Here is a 13,987-nt window from a genome sequence, read left to right as displayed (position 1 = left end):
CATAAAATGGGAAAAAGACAGTCTATTCAGCAAGTATTGCTGGGAAACCTGGACAACTGCATGCAAATCAATGAAACTAGAACACACCCTCACGCCATGCACAAAAATAAACTCAAAATGGCTGGAAGACTTAAATGTAAGAAAAGACACCATCAAACTCCTAGAAGAGAACATAGGCAACACATTCTCTGACATCAACCTCATGAACACTTTTTCAGGTCAGTCTCTCAAGGCAACAGAAATAAGAGCAAAAATAAACCAATGGGACCTAATCAAACTGACAAGCTTTTGCACAGTATAGGAAACCAAAAAGAAAACAAAAAGACAAACTACAGAATGGGAGAAAATGGTTTCAAATGATGCAGCTGACAAGGGCCTAATCTCTAGAATATCCAAGCAACTTATACAACTCAACAGCAAAAAAAGCCAACAACCCAATGGAAAAACGACCAAAGACCTGAATAAACATTTCTCCAGGGAAGATATACAGAAGGCCAACAAGGACATGAAAAAATGCTCAGTATTCCTGATTATTAGAGAAATGCAAATAAATCTACCATGAGATACCACCTCACACCAGTCAGAATGGCCATCATTAACAAGTCCACAAATAAAAAATGCTGGAGGGGCTGTGGAGAAAAGGGAACCATCCTGCACTGTTGGTGGCAATGTAAGCTAGTGCTGTTCACTATGGAGAACAGTACGGAGGTACCTTGGAAATCTATACATAGAACTCCCACATGACCCAGCAATCCCACTCCTGAGCATATATCCGAACAAAACTTTCCTTAAAAAAAGACACATACACCTGCGTGTTCATTGCAGCACTATTCACAACAGCCAGGACATGGAAACAACCCAAATGTCCATCAACAGACGATGGGATTAGGACGATGTGGTGTATGTACACAATGGAATACTACTCAGCCATAAAAAAGAACAAACTAATGTCATTTGGAGCAACATGGGTGGAACTAGAGAATCTCATACTGAGTGAAATAAGTCAGAAAGAGAAAGACAAATACCATATGATATCACTTACATGTGAAATCTAATATATGACACAAATGAACGTTTCCACAGAAAAGTTAATCATGGACTTAAAAATAGGCTTGTGCTTATCAAGGGGAAGGGGGAGGGAGTGGGGTGGATTGGGAGTTTAGGGTTAAGGGATGCAAACTATTGCCTTTGGAATGGATTAGCAATGAGATCCTGCTGTGTAGCACTGAAAACTATGTCTAGATACTTACATTTCAGCATGACAATGGGAGAAAAAATTATGTATACATGTATGTGTAACTGGGCCCCCATGCTGTACAGTGGAAAAAATAAATTAAAAAGAAAAGAAAAGAAAATCAATGGGCATTCCTATTAGTGCCCTCTGAGACTCCTTTGCAGAGCCTTTGGTAACCTCCTTGTATGCCTCCTAGAATCTCTGGACCGCCTGTGATGGCATAAATTCTCCATGGGCTTCTAATGGAAAAAATGTCCCTTTTCACTTTTATGCTATATATAAGAATGAAAATTGCTGGCTACATACTTGGTCTCTTCTGAAAATAAAGTCTTACAGACCCTGAGCCTGTGACTCTCCTCACCTAGTTACCAATCATGACTTAGGTCATGAAAGCAAAACCTCATCACTAAGCTATTGAGACTTTATTGATATAGGATGGAGTAAAATATGGTCCCCCTGACATATTCCATGTAAGCCAAGGAGATTTGAATGAAGAATATTAAGGCCTGGGACAATCTAGAGACCCATTCTAGTGTCCATTCGTCATTTTATAACTTATGAAGTTACAGTTAACCATAGATTGCCTCATGTGCCAGGCACCTGCCTTCTATCAAGAGTTTACATAAGCTATTCCATGGTGTTGCTGCCTTAGTATGTTTTGGTTTGGCCATGCAGCCCACAGTGACCTTAAACTGATACTAGTTTCTCATGAAAGCATACGCCACAGAGAGCAGCCTGTGGAGTCACAAACAAATGTAAATTCCTGATATAACTTTCACTTTAGCATCCCTTCAATAAAATCCTTTGCTGCTTACCAATCCCTGATTTTTCTGGCTTGTATTGACCAATCCAAAGAACTCTATCCACAGAATTTAATAAAGACATGTGCCCAAGGCTCTACCTCTCTCTGTCTGTTCTCTGCCTTGATAGCCCCATGTGGTCCCTGGAGGCATGCTGGGTACTTCCTCCAGGAACTGACTGATAAACTTCTATATATCAACTCTTGCTGTGATTTGTTGTTAAACCACAGTGTGCTGTTCTAAACCCTGTGCTTGACTTAATAAGGATTAATTTGACAAATTCATAACACCAGCTGATACAAGATCCATGTAAGACTAAACTTTCCACTGCCCCTGAAAATCTTCCCCAATATTCAGGTGTTAGGGAGTGGATAATTAATTCAGGCTTTCCTTCTGATCCTCTCCACAAAATTAAAATTAATGTTCCTAGGACATTCCCACAGATAGTGCAGACTTCCAAGAAGAGACACTAAAAAACAAAAAACAAAACCAACCAAAATCCCAACTCCACTTAGTAAATGAAAAACAAATTTAAATATAATAATGGAATCAATACTATATCCCATAATGATAAAACTGTAGTAGTAATACAGGGTAGAGAAAAATCAACATCATGCAACAAAAGCCTGTCAAGTGCAATTACACCCCATTCTCTTGACTGTTGGTGTTATTTTTTTGATCTGGGTAACTTCATCAATATGTGATCCAGAGGCCCAAGCCCTCCAAATAATCCATTCTTTCAGCCAAACACAGTAAATGCTCAATGTCCCATGTCATCTAGTTTGGCTGATACAAGACCTCCCTGGCTTGCCTGTCACCAATCGAACCAAAAACTGAGACAAGGGTCTACAGTCACTGACTCAATTGGAAGGCATGCCAACAGGCTTATGCTAAAGCTTCAGCTTCAGCCATAGATATTTTAACTGGAAAACAATCTGACACTTGATTAACTGTATGCACCTAAATCAGGCCATATGATTTAAAACCTATTTTTTAAAATCTATTTTCAGGAGAACACCTTTGATCAGCTGTCTGGGCAAAACTTTATACAGTTGTGAGTTTTAGATTCAGTCACCCTTAATCAGGGCATTAATCATGCCAGGCAGATTCCAGCACTATGGTCCAATTATAACAATATCATGCACACTGGCATTACCTTTGCTAGCTGTGCACCCTCAAGGTCCCTTGACTTAAAAGATATTTGCAAGTCGAGTTCCCAGGTCCAAAGTTGCCTTCAAATTCCACAAGTGGCTCAGATATATTATAATCCCAAGGATTATACAAAGCCATGACCCACATCAACCTAAGTAGGTATCTTCTAGCAAAGGATTCTCCATTCACACATCCTAGATGACATTGCAGTAGCATAGGAAGTCACCCCTTTATCATCCAGGAGAAAACCACTTCAGAGCACAATGCCCTAGGCCAAGAGCTCATTACTGGAGAAGACTTCACCCCTTGCACCAGAGACAACTTCACCTCAACACAAACCACAATCCACACAGTTAATTGCTTCTCTTCCTTACATATTAAGGATTTTATTACATCTCATGAGTTCACTATTTATCTCATAATCTCCTTACCAAAGAGTCCTTGATCCTCCTATACTCCTGGATCTCTGTCAAAACGTATAGCTCTACACTCTCATGCTTGAAAGGATATCTGATAGAGTTGAGTATCTGTGCCATCCTAAATAGTAATGTCGATCATTGCTTTTCCCCAGAAGGCACTTTATTTACATTGGTCCACACCTTAACCCCCTGGGAAGAGAACTCCCACTCTCTAGCAACTTCTCCTATTCCTGCCATCCATCTTTCCACATTGACCTCGCCCTATGATGCTGGTCAAGACCAGCATAACCACTCTTTCCTTTTGGTTACAAAAAATACCACTTCACCTTACTAAACTATCAGTTCAGACCTTCCAAAAGCATAACTGCTGGCCTGCCACTCTGACCCAAGGAATACACCAAGATATTATTGTAATATAAAGTACCCTCTACAACTCCATCAAAGTATTGCTAAAGATGCTAAAATTCCAGAGCTATTTTCGTGGCTAACAAAGTTTCGTGGGAAACTTTGTTACCAGCCAGACTATAAGGTATTTTGTATACTTCAACTTGCTTTCCTCCATTTTACTCTCATAATAAAATGTTTTCTGTAAAACATAAGGGATACAGCCAATATTTCATAATAACTATAAATGGAATATAACATTTAAAAAGTGTGAATCACTATATTGAACACCTGAGACATATAATATATATATATATATATATATATATATATATATATATATAGCAAGTATATTTCAATTAAAAATGTTTTCTTTGTAAGTTTAGGGAAACTTACACCATACTCTATCAAAGTCTCTTCTACTAGTTGGATCACTCAAATACCCCCAAATAACTAAGCTTAAAACTTACGTCAAGACATCAAGAGGTCAATTATAATATAGCTTTGTTTTTGTTTTATTGTTTTCTGATGCTCTCTTGACTTGGTTTCGAGGTCTTAATTTCAAGCTGGTCAGTTCCCTTTTTTGAGCAACTGATTAAGTCTATACCCCAATACTTCATTTATTTGGTGCTCATACTCCAGTGCTGCTGTGTACTAGCCCTCACTGCCCAGAGTAAAGTAGCAGACAAAGAGGGACTGTCGCCACAACCATAGCTTGAGATATTGATCAAATTAGCCATTGATCAAATACTAGCTAACTCAACCTTCTTGCCACACATAAGCTGCCCCAGTAACTCCAACTGGTTGTTAACCTGTCTCAAAGTACAATCCACTGTGTGGCCTTGCCTGGCACTTTTCTCTATTTGGATATGGGAGAACAAGGAATTCTGTCTTTCAGCTATATGAAAGTCACTGTGTTGTGTCCAAAAGAGTCTTTTTCAGTCTTATAAAATATGTATGCAATAGATATCCCTGGCAAGAGACCATTTGTAGAATTAAGTAATGTTAATATATTTGGGAAATTTACCAAAAGGAAAAATTGCCTCTAGGGGAAATAAACTATGCTCTGTTTTGGAGAACTCACCCAAGGCTTGATCTCTGTTTCTACAAAATAAGGCATCTTCACCTTAAGATTTACATTTAATTTTCAAACAGTGTATACTACTCTTCCGATCTTTCACCCAAAGTCTCTTCATAATTTAACAATCTCCAATGAGATGTGGTAAATTTCTGACTCCTCAGTATCTATGATGACTTGAAAATATTTATAAAAATTACAGGTAAAGTGATAAAGTATAAAGGTAATGATTTGATTTTTATATCACTTCAAAATTATGCTGGTAGTCTTTGGTAACATAATAATGACAACAGTTTAGAAATGGAATAAGAAACATAGAAGATATAATAAATGCTATTAACTAAGCTTTTTAAATCATTAAAAATACATTTTGAGAAGGTGATTATAGCTTGACATATAAATATATTGACTGTATTACTTAATTAGCAGCAAGATATTAGGCAAAGTCAAGTAATATATCTAAGCCCTAGTGTACTTATTTAGAGAGAATCCTAGTAACTACTTCATGGGTTGTAAGCATTAAATGCATAATGTAGGTGTAAAGCATTTAGTGGAGTTCACAGCAGGTAGTAGGAATTTAATAAATTACACATAAATAGTAATATTTAATCATCAACTTATATTAAGGGGTATCTAAACACAAACTACTTAAAAATAAAACAAAAACTACCTCAGCTGAAATAGGTGCTTGATGAATCTGCAGTAACCAAAATGAAATACTTGATAATGGGGACAAAATAGAAACCAGGAGAGTTATGTAAGTCATCCCTATCACCTCCTCTAAGTATTACAAAGTACAACAAGGTTTTCAGAGCCCTAAAATTCCTGCCATGTTGTCAAAAGAATTTCAAACAACCAAGCCACAAAACAAAACAATCCTGTCGAAAACCATTCTTGTGCCTACGAGAAGTTCCCAAATTTTCAGACATGCACAACCCATTTTATACAGTATAGCCTGTATTTCAAGTTCACTTAAATTCAAACCAAGCCTTCCCTTTGCTTTGGGTAGGAAAATTTGTTAGTGTTTTCGGGCACTTTTCAAGTTCTTATGCTGTTTGAAGGACACATTGCCATTAGATTTAACTGAATAATTTTAATTTCCCTTCACGTTTTAGCAGTTCATTCCATTTTTAAAAATATGTTTCTAAACCACACATGTTTCCTTGTATTTTTATATTATTCACATAGGCTATAATCATTAGGAAATGATTATTTTTGCTATATATCAAAATCAGACCATCTGAGCAAATGTATTCATAGAAATTGAAGTCCCGTAGAACTAGTTATTAATATCCCATGAATAAATGCATTCATGAGAGTATGATTTGAAGGCATAGTTCTTCTTTAAAAATAGACAAATAAACTTATGTTTATTCATTTTATTTTCTATGGAAGAGTTATTTTGATACACACTAGAATAAATGATCTATGTAAGAGTGCTAAAATGCTATCTACCCAATTATATAGTGTTTTTTTTTTCTGTCAAACCAATAGGTATTCAAAGCTAGTAAGTTAGAATTTCAAATAAAATATGTTCTCATATATAATGTCATCTATTCACAGTTTTAACATTATCTTTGTTAAGATAGCTATTAGGAGAATTTTAAAGACCTATTCTCTAATATGTAAATTGTGATGCAAGACAGAAGAAAACATGTGCAAAACCTTAAAGTTCCTAACAAGTAATCAATTAATAAACAATTTTAAAGTACAAAATTTATTATACAACGTGTATTAAGTAAGCTTACTAAATTACAATTTATATCTAAGTTCATATTTAAAATTTCATATCAGAATTTAAAATATATAGCAGCTTTTTAATTTACCTTTCATTCAAGCAAGTGTAGGTCAACTTTCTTAATTTAAATGCTAATGATTTTAACTCTACAAGAGATAAACTGTATTATCATAAATTCCCTCAATGTACATATTATCTTATTAAACTTCATGACTATATATTGTATTAGTAAGGGTTCTTCCAAGAAACAAAAGAAGAGGATATGTATATACAAAGAAAAGTATTTTAGGAGTTGGCTCATGAGATCATGATGGTTCAATGAGTTCGAAATCTGATAAGGAGAGTGGCAGGATAGAGACCTAGGAAAAAATTTCAATGTGAGTCTGAAGGCAGTCTACTTGTAAAAAGGCAATGTTGCAGATAGAGCCCAAGGGCCATTGGCTGATGAATTCCCTCTTGCTCTGGACAGGTCAGCCCTTTGTTCTTCTCCAGCCTTCAGTTGATTAGATGAGGTCCACTCACATTATGAATGGCAATATGCTGTACTCAAAGTCCACTGATTGAAATGTAAATCTCACCAAAAATATTCTTACAGAAATATCCAGATACTGTTTCAATAACCATCTTGTCTACATATATAGCCAATTTGACATAAAAAAATCAACCACCACATATTTCTCCTTTTTTGACAGCAAATATAACTAAAGAGAATTACTAGAAGTAAATACTTGATATCAGTATTTTGATTTGATATTATACTAAGGTTTAATTGAAATTGATTATTGTTGTATCAACACTAATGACATTAGTAATAAAGTATTTTTCACTTCATTTTCTATAGATAAAAATTCCTTGAAGAAAACTTTCTCCCTTATAGCCTATATGCAAAATATCACAATGAAACTATCACTATTACTAAGTAACTTACTGCTATTAGAAGGAGCTGGCTAAGAGTTCCACCAAATTAGAGGATATAGAAGAACCTGTTTTCTTGTTGTCTTACGATTCTCTGAAGTAGCATAATCCAGCTGAAACCAAAATCTGTGTTCCTGTTTTATAGCAGCACTGAAAAGAACTGAAACTAAACTTGATAGAATGCGAGGTACTCCTCCCTAAACTGGCACCCTTCAAGTTGCCCAGCTTCGAATAATATCGGAATCCTATTTCTGTTTTTTTTCAGGCTTAACCTGAAATAATTTTTTCTTCTACCATTCTCTCACATTATAAAAAATTTTCAAACCTGTTATAACCTGGGTAATTTTCCATTCTCAATTTTATATTAAAATGGTCTAAGCTTGTGTTGTTTCATGCTTGTATTTTTTTTTCCTTTTCACTAGCCGTTCAACATATATTTGATGTGCAAATAATACTCGTCAAATGTGATTTTTCTGCACATTTAATTAAAGTGTTCTGAAACTTGAATTATCCAGAAAACTAGTCTAAAATGAACCTTCAGAAAATGTTTCATATATGTATTTGAAACATCATGGTACATTTCTTTCCTGTAGAATCATAGTTAACAGCAGCAGCATCAAATTCTGAGAAATCATCCATTCATACCATGACTAAGCATTCAGTATCTACTATGTACAAGCTCTGCTCTGGGCATATACATACAAGAGCAAACAAAACAGGAATAACACTCACATGGCCCTTGAGTATGTATGCCATATACTAAATACTATGATGCAAAGTAGAGAAAATAAGTAGGGCAATGCTATTTTTCCATATTTTTCTTGAGTTATAACCTACACAGAGTGAAGTACTTAAATCTGTGTGTGTAGCTCCGTTAATTTGTGTTTAATATTTAATTATATGAGCACCAAGATCAAGATGTAAAGGGTGCTATTTCACAATGAGTATCAAGAAATTTCCCACTGATGAGGTGATATTTGAGCAGAAAAATGAAACAAGTACCGGAGTGAGCATGCGGCTCTCAGAAGAAATTATTACACTTTATTTAAATTGTTACTTTCAATGGTTTGATGATGCAATCTATTACCGGTAGAATGTTAACCTCCTCAAGAAATGTTCTGCATAACACACATAGAGGTATGTAGGTATAATATGTTTAAATCACTTTCATATGTCACAAAACTGCATCTTCAAGTCTCTCAGAAATGGTGTCTCTTTATTCAATAATAATTCTCCATTCCAGACCAGGCATATAAGAATTAGTCATATTTATTTCCAGTACTTTTTTTTTCTTTTATGTACAGAATTCTCCTCATTAAAATTACTGTTCCTGGTCTACTACCCAAAAAAAAAAAAAAAACCCTCAAAATTCTAGAAGTTAATTATAGATTTCTTAGATCGTTCCTTTAACTTATTGTTACGTTGCAATTGACCCTGGACTCTAATCTACACACAATTTTTACTATACATGTTTAACCTCATTTTCTTAAGTATATTTAGATTTCCTTTTGTTTCTTCTTTAAAGTTTCTATACCTACAATGAGATTTACCATCTAATCATTCACTATGTCTATTTTTCCTATTTCCTTAAGCATATTTATAACAGCTATTTTAAAGTTCTTGTCTATTTATCCTGACATCTAGGTAATCTCAGAACTGGTTTCACTGTCTTCTCCCTTGTCTATGTGTAATATTTTTCCATTTTTTTCACATATCAAGTAGATTTTGATTGCATACTGGATGTTGCCAATGACACAGAGATTTAGCGTCTGTTGCTGTTCTTTGAAAAGTGTTGACATCTGCTCTGGCAGGCATTTTAATCACTTGCAGATTTTCTTTATCCTGTTAGTCTTAATATTTTTTTTCTAGAAAAACTATGCTAGGTTTTAACTTAGTTCTATAATTGGATTTTAAAGCATCCTTTTTTGTTTTTTGAGATGTTATCTCAACTAAATGCAACATTGTTCAGAAGTTCTCTCCATTTGGGTGGGCTAAAACAACCATGTTTTCTGATAGTGTTCTACTTTAGAAACATTAATTAGCCAGGAGCAGCTATTATCTTCTCAACCTTGCAGAGTCTCACCCTGTGAATGTACATCCCAGAAGTCTATCAAGGACTCAAGGCTGAGCCCTTCACTGACTTCTACCTAACCTAACCTAACTGCTTAGAGAGACTATCTTCAGAATCCTGCTCATGAATTCCAGATGCTCTGTATCCCAGAAATCCTCTCTGTGCAAATTAACCTCAGAGGGACCATTACATCTGTCAGGCCTCACTTCCCTGTGCCACAGTCAGGAAAGTGCCCCCAGGCACAAAGTCAGGGGGTCTTTAGGCTCATTCCACATGTTTCTCTTCCATAGAGGATTAAGTCCTATGTTGCCTTTTGTCCAATGATTAAAAGGAGTTGCCACAGATATTTTGCCTACTTTTATACTATTTTGTTGTATTTTAGAAGGTCATGTCTAGTACCAATTACTCTATGGTGCCAGATTGGACTGTCACTCTATTTTTAACTTTAAAAAAAAATCTCTAATTAAATGTTTTACTTATTCCTCTCAAAAGCTTTCAAAACTGTTAAGGCAGTTTTCCTTCACTATTCTATCTCCATTTTTCAGATTAAAAAATAGATTATTGAAGGTTTTTAGTTAATATTAAAATATTCTTAAAGTTGTCAATTAGAACCCATGTTTTATCATATAGTCCTTTGCTTAATCTATTACACTATAGTGTTTTCTGCACATGCTCCACTGTGTTATCTACAAATTATAGTGGTTACAAATTATATAAAAATTACTTTAAATAATTGCCAAAGTTTTTATTTTTTTTTCTCTTTTCTGATTTTTCAGAAAAAGAAAACTTCCTTAAGATATCAATTTTCTTGCTTCCATTTGTTTGAACTTCCCATTCCTATGTCTGACAGAAAAAAAGGGGGGGCTATACAGTTCAAAGTGACACCCTTTCTCTTTTTACTTTCAGAGAAATTTTTAAAAATTAAAATTAAAGAAAACTTTTTTATTCTAGTGTTACTATAAAAGTGTTGTGAAATCATCAAAAAGATTAACTTTTCATGGTGTTTATGTATGAGATGGGATTATAACCACATCTTTTGCCTATTTTTAAATATTCAGTAAGTCATTTTCTGTTCTCACTCTCTTCACAAATTGCCCCTACTTTCATTCAATCCTGCTAGGTCTTAGCAACCAAAGATAGTTTTATATTTGCTATTTACTAACATAACATCAACCTCCTCCAGTCAACAATCTTCCCCTGCCTTACATATTAAGAGGAACTGATAAATTCTATCACAAGCAAATATTTTTTTTTAAAAGTGTCCTTGGTAAAAATACACTCAATTCAAGTGGTCTGCAAATTGTATCCCAAAAAACTGTAGGGGGTAATTGCAATTTCCCTACAAGTAAACAAATTCTCTCACACCCTAGTTTCCAGGGATTTACTGTCAGTGGGTTTCACAGCATTGAGCTAGAAATACATAATGAAAGTGAGGAAATAAAGAACTATTTAACTTATACTGATCAAGAAATAGAACCATATTTTTCTGCACCACTGCTATTTCTCAGCAGGTTACATATGTACAGGCTGATATACATTCCAGATCCCACAGGCTCTTGAAACTTAAAGACCTTGGTGTCCTTGGCTGTCTTATGACTTACAGGAGACATAAATATGGTTTGGGGATTAGGAATAGAGGCATTGCATGTTACAAATTTTAAATTGTCAATTAAAAAGTATCACTGCAGCCTGAGTGGAACTGCCAAGGGCATGTTTGTCTGTAAAAGGATGGATTAACACAAACAGTCCCCATTGACATTTAAGATACATATCTGTAATTCAGGACACTTGAGGATCTGTATCTAAACAATGTGATCACATTTCAAGGGCTGGAAGCAATTTTTGTCTTAGCAAACTGAAAAACCCTCAACCAAACAAGAAAAAACTCTCAAGATATACTTAACTTTGTAAAGTATTTGTCAGCAGCATTTGCATTCACTCTCCATACATATGATATTAAACAGATACAAAGATACAGGTCCCTTGGATATGGCTGTACCGGATATAAAAACAAAAGGCTGACTGTCATTTCTGCACAAGTTAGCTTTTGTTGTTGGTGGAGATAGTCTATTTGCTTTCATGAAAGTAGAGATTAATAAACAACACTTGAACTGGAAAAAAAATTAGAGTGTTTCATGTTTTAACTTATTATCCACACTAGTTGCATTTCCTTTCACAGAGGTAAACTAAATACAAAAAAAAAAATCACAACAAAACCAAAGTAAGACTTGGGAGGGTGGAGCAAGATGGCAGAGGAATAAGAGGTCACTCACACCTTCTCCCACAAACACATCAAAAAAACACATCTACTTATAAAACTACTCTCACAGAACATCAAATGAATGCTGGCAGAAGAACCTAAACCTCCATAAAGGGCAAGAAACTCTTGACATAACTGGGTAGAACAAAAGAAAAAAAGAGAGAGAAAAGGAATCAGGATGGGACTAGCATTCCCAAGAGGTAGCTATGTGGAGAAAAGGAACCCACCTCCTGGGAAGCCACCTAACTGACCAAAGATCAGCTGAGTTGGCAGGACCTCAAAGTTGCTGAGAAAAGCACAGCAGCTGGACTGAGAACATCAAAGCAGAGTGAGAACTGAATAGATCATCTGCATCACTGGCCTGGACACCACAGCCTGAGACACTCAGACAGGGGCTGGGCGCTGAGACTCAGGCTCCAGAGGTCAGACCCAGGGAGAAGACTGGGGCTGGCATAAGGGGCTAAGGAGCGGAATGCAGGAGAGGTAAAGCACCATTGTTGGGGAGAGGAGAGGAAAAGGGGTGGGCCAGCATAGGAAACTCCCTGCTCCAGAGCCTGCACTTGCCCACAGGCTTAGAGGGCGGGTGGCTTTGCAGAGGCTATGGGCAGTGAGAAGCCTCTTGTTCATTTAGGGGAGACTGGGCACTTCCTGTGCAGGCTACCAGTGGCCAGGCACCTCTTGTGTGGGCTAAGGGCATAAGGGGGCTAACTGCAATATGGCGTCTCTTGAACTATCTATAGGTGGTAGGGACAAACTGTGGCAGTCATCTCAGAGGCCAGAGGGAGGCGTGGCTCACCACCACTGGGGACCTGTGAGTGGGTGCCACCTGGGACCCCAGTCACATCAGTGGTTGCCAAAAAAGAAAATAAGAGGGCACTGCAACCAAGCACTGTTGCTCTCACTCCCCTGGGAACACACCCACCCTGCAATTGCCACTGCCAAATGCTCTGGGCAATGCCCAGACACTTGGTCACTGTCCCTTCCCAAGTTCCTACAACTAGGAGCAACTGGTGCAGGACCTCCTGCATGGGCTAAGTGGGACAAAGTGCTTCTTATGTGGTCTGCAACCAGTAGGGGCAAACTACTTCAGTTACCCCTGATTCCAGAGGTGGCCGTGGCCCACCACCACTGCGGATACCTGAAAAAAATCACTTGCAGCCCCATTCACCTCAAGGGCACCATAGATGAGGGCATTGTGACCGAACACCAACTGTCAGTGCTCTCGCACCCCTGGGAATACACTTACCCTGCTGCTGACACTGCCAAACATTCCGGGCAGTACCCACACCCCTGATCTCTATCACTTCCAAGTATCCTTCAACTAAGAGCACCCTGTTCAGCACCTCATATGTGGACTAAGTGAGATGGATCCACATGCAGGGTATACAGGTGACAGGGGCAAACCACCGCAGTTATCACTGACTTGAGAGGTGGTCAAGGCCTGCAACCAATAGGGATTCAAGAACAGGCACCATCTGCAGTTCCAATCACATCACAGGAGGGCATTGCAATCAAATACAAGCTGTTGTTGCTCTCACTCCTCTGGGAACTCATGCACCCTGCTGCTGCTACTGACAAATGATCCGGTCACCTTGAAGATCTGCCTAGAGCTCATTACCACTTCCCAGGGCCCTGCAATTAGGAGAAGCCTGTGCCACCTTCCTCAAGGTCTTTGTTACTACTGAGAGCCCAATGACCAGGCACTGAATACCGGCCCTACCCAATGCCTCCTTCTGCCTGAAAACACATTGAGCATCCTGGGGATAACAGCCTGCTCACACCAAAGAAAGAGATGGCAAATACTCAAACTCCTATACCAAAAATAAATAGTAACCACCTCCAAAATTCAAAGGGGTATTCTTGCATAGAAGTAACCATACAAGACTACAGTTTGTCTTCCCTGAACTCACAGAAAAAGAAAAACACAAGCAAGGTG

Source organism: Phacochoerus africanus, chromosome 4 (genome assembly GCF_016906955.1).
Source record: "Phacochoerus africanus isolate WHEZ1 chromosome 4, ROS_Pafr_v1, whole genome shotgun sequence".
NCBI classification, from domain to species: domain Eukaryota; kingdom Metazoa; phylum Chordata; class Mammalia; order Artiodactyla; family Suidae; genus Phacochoerus; species Phacochoerus africanus.
Note: the sequence above shows the minus strand (reverse complement) of the source record.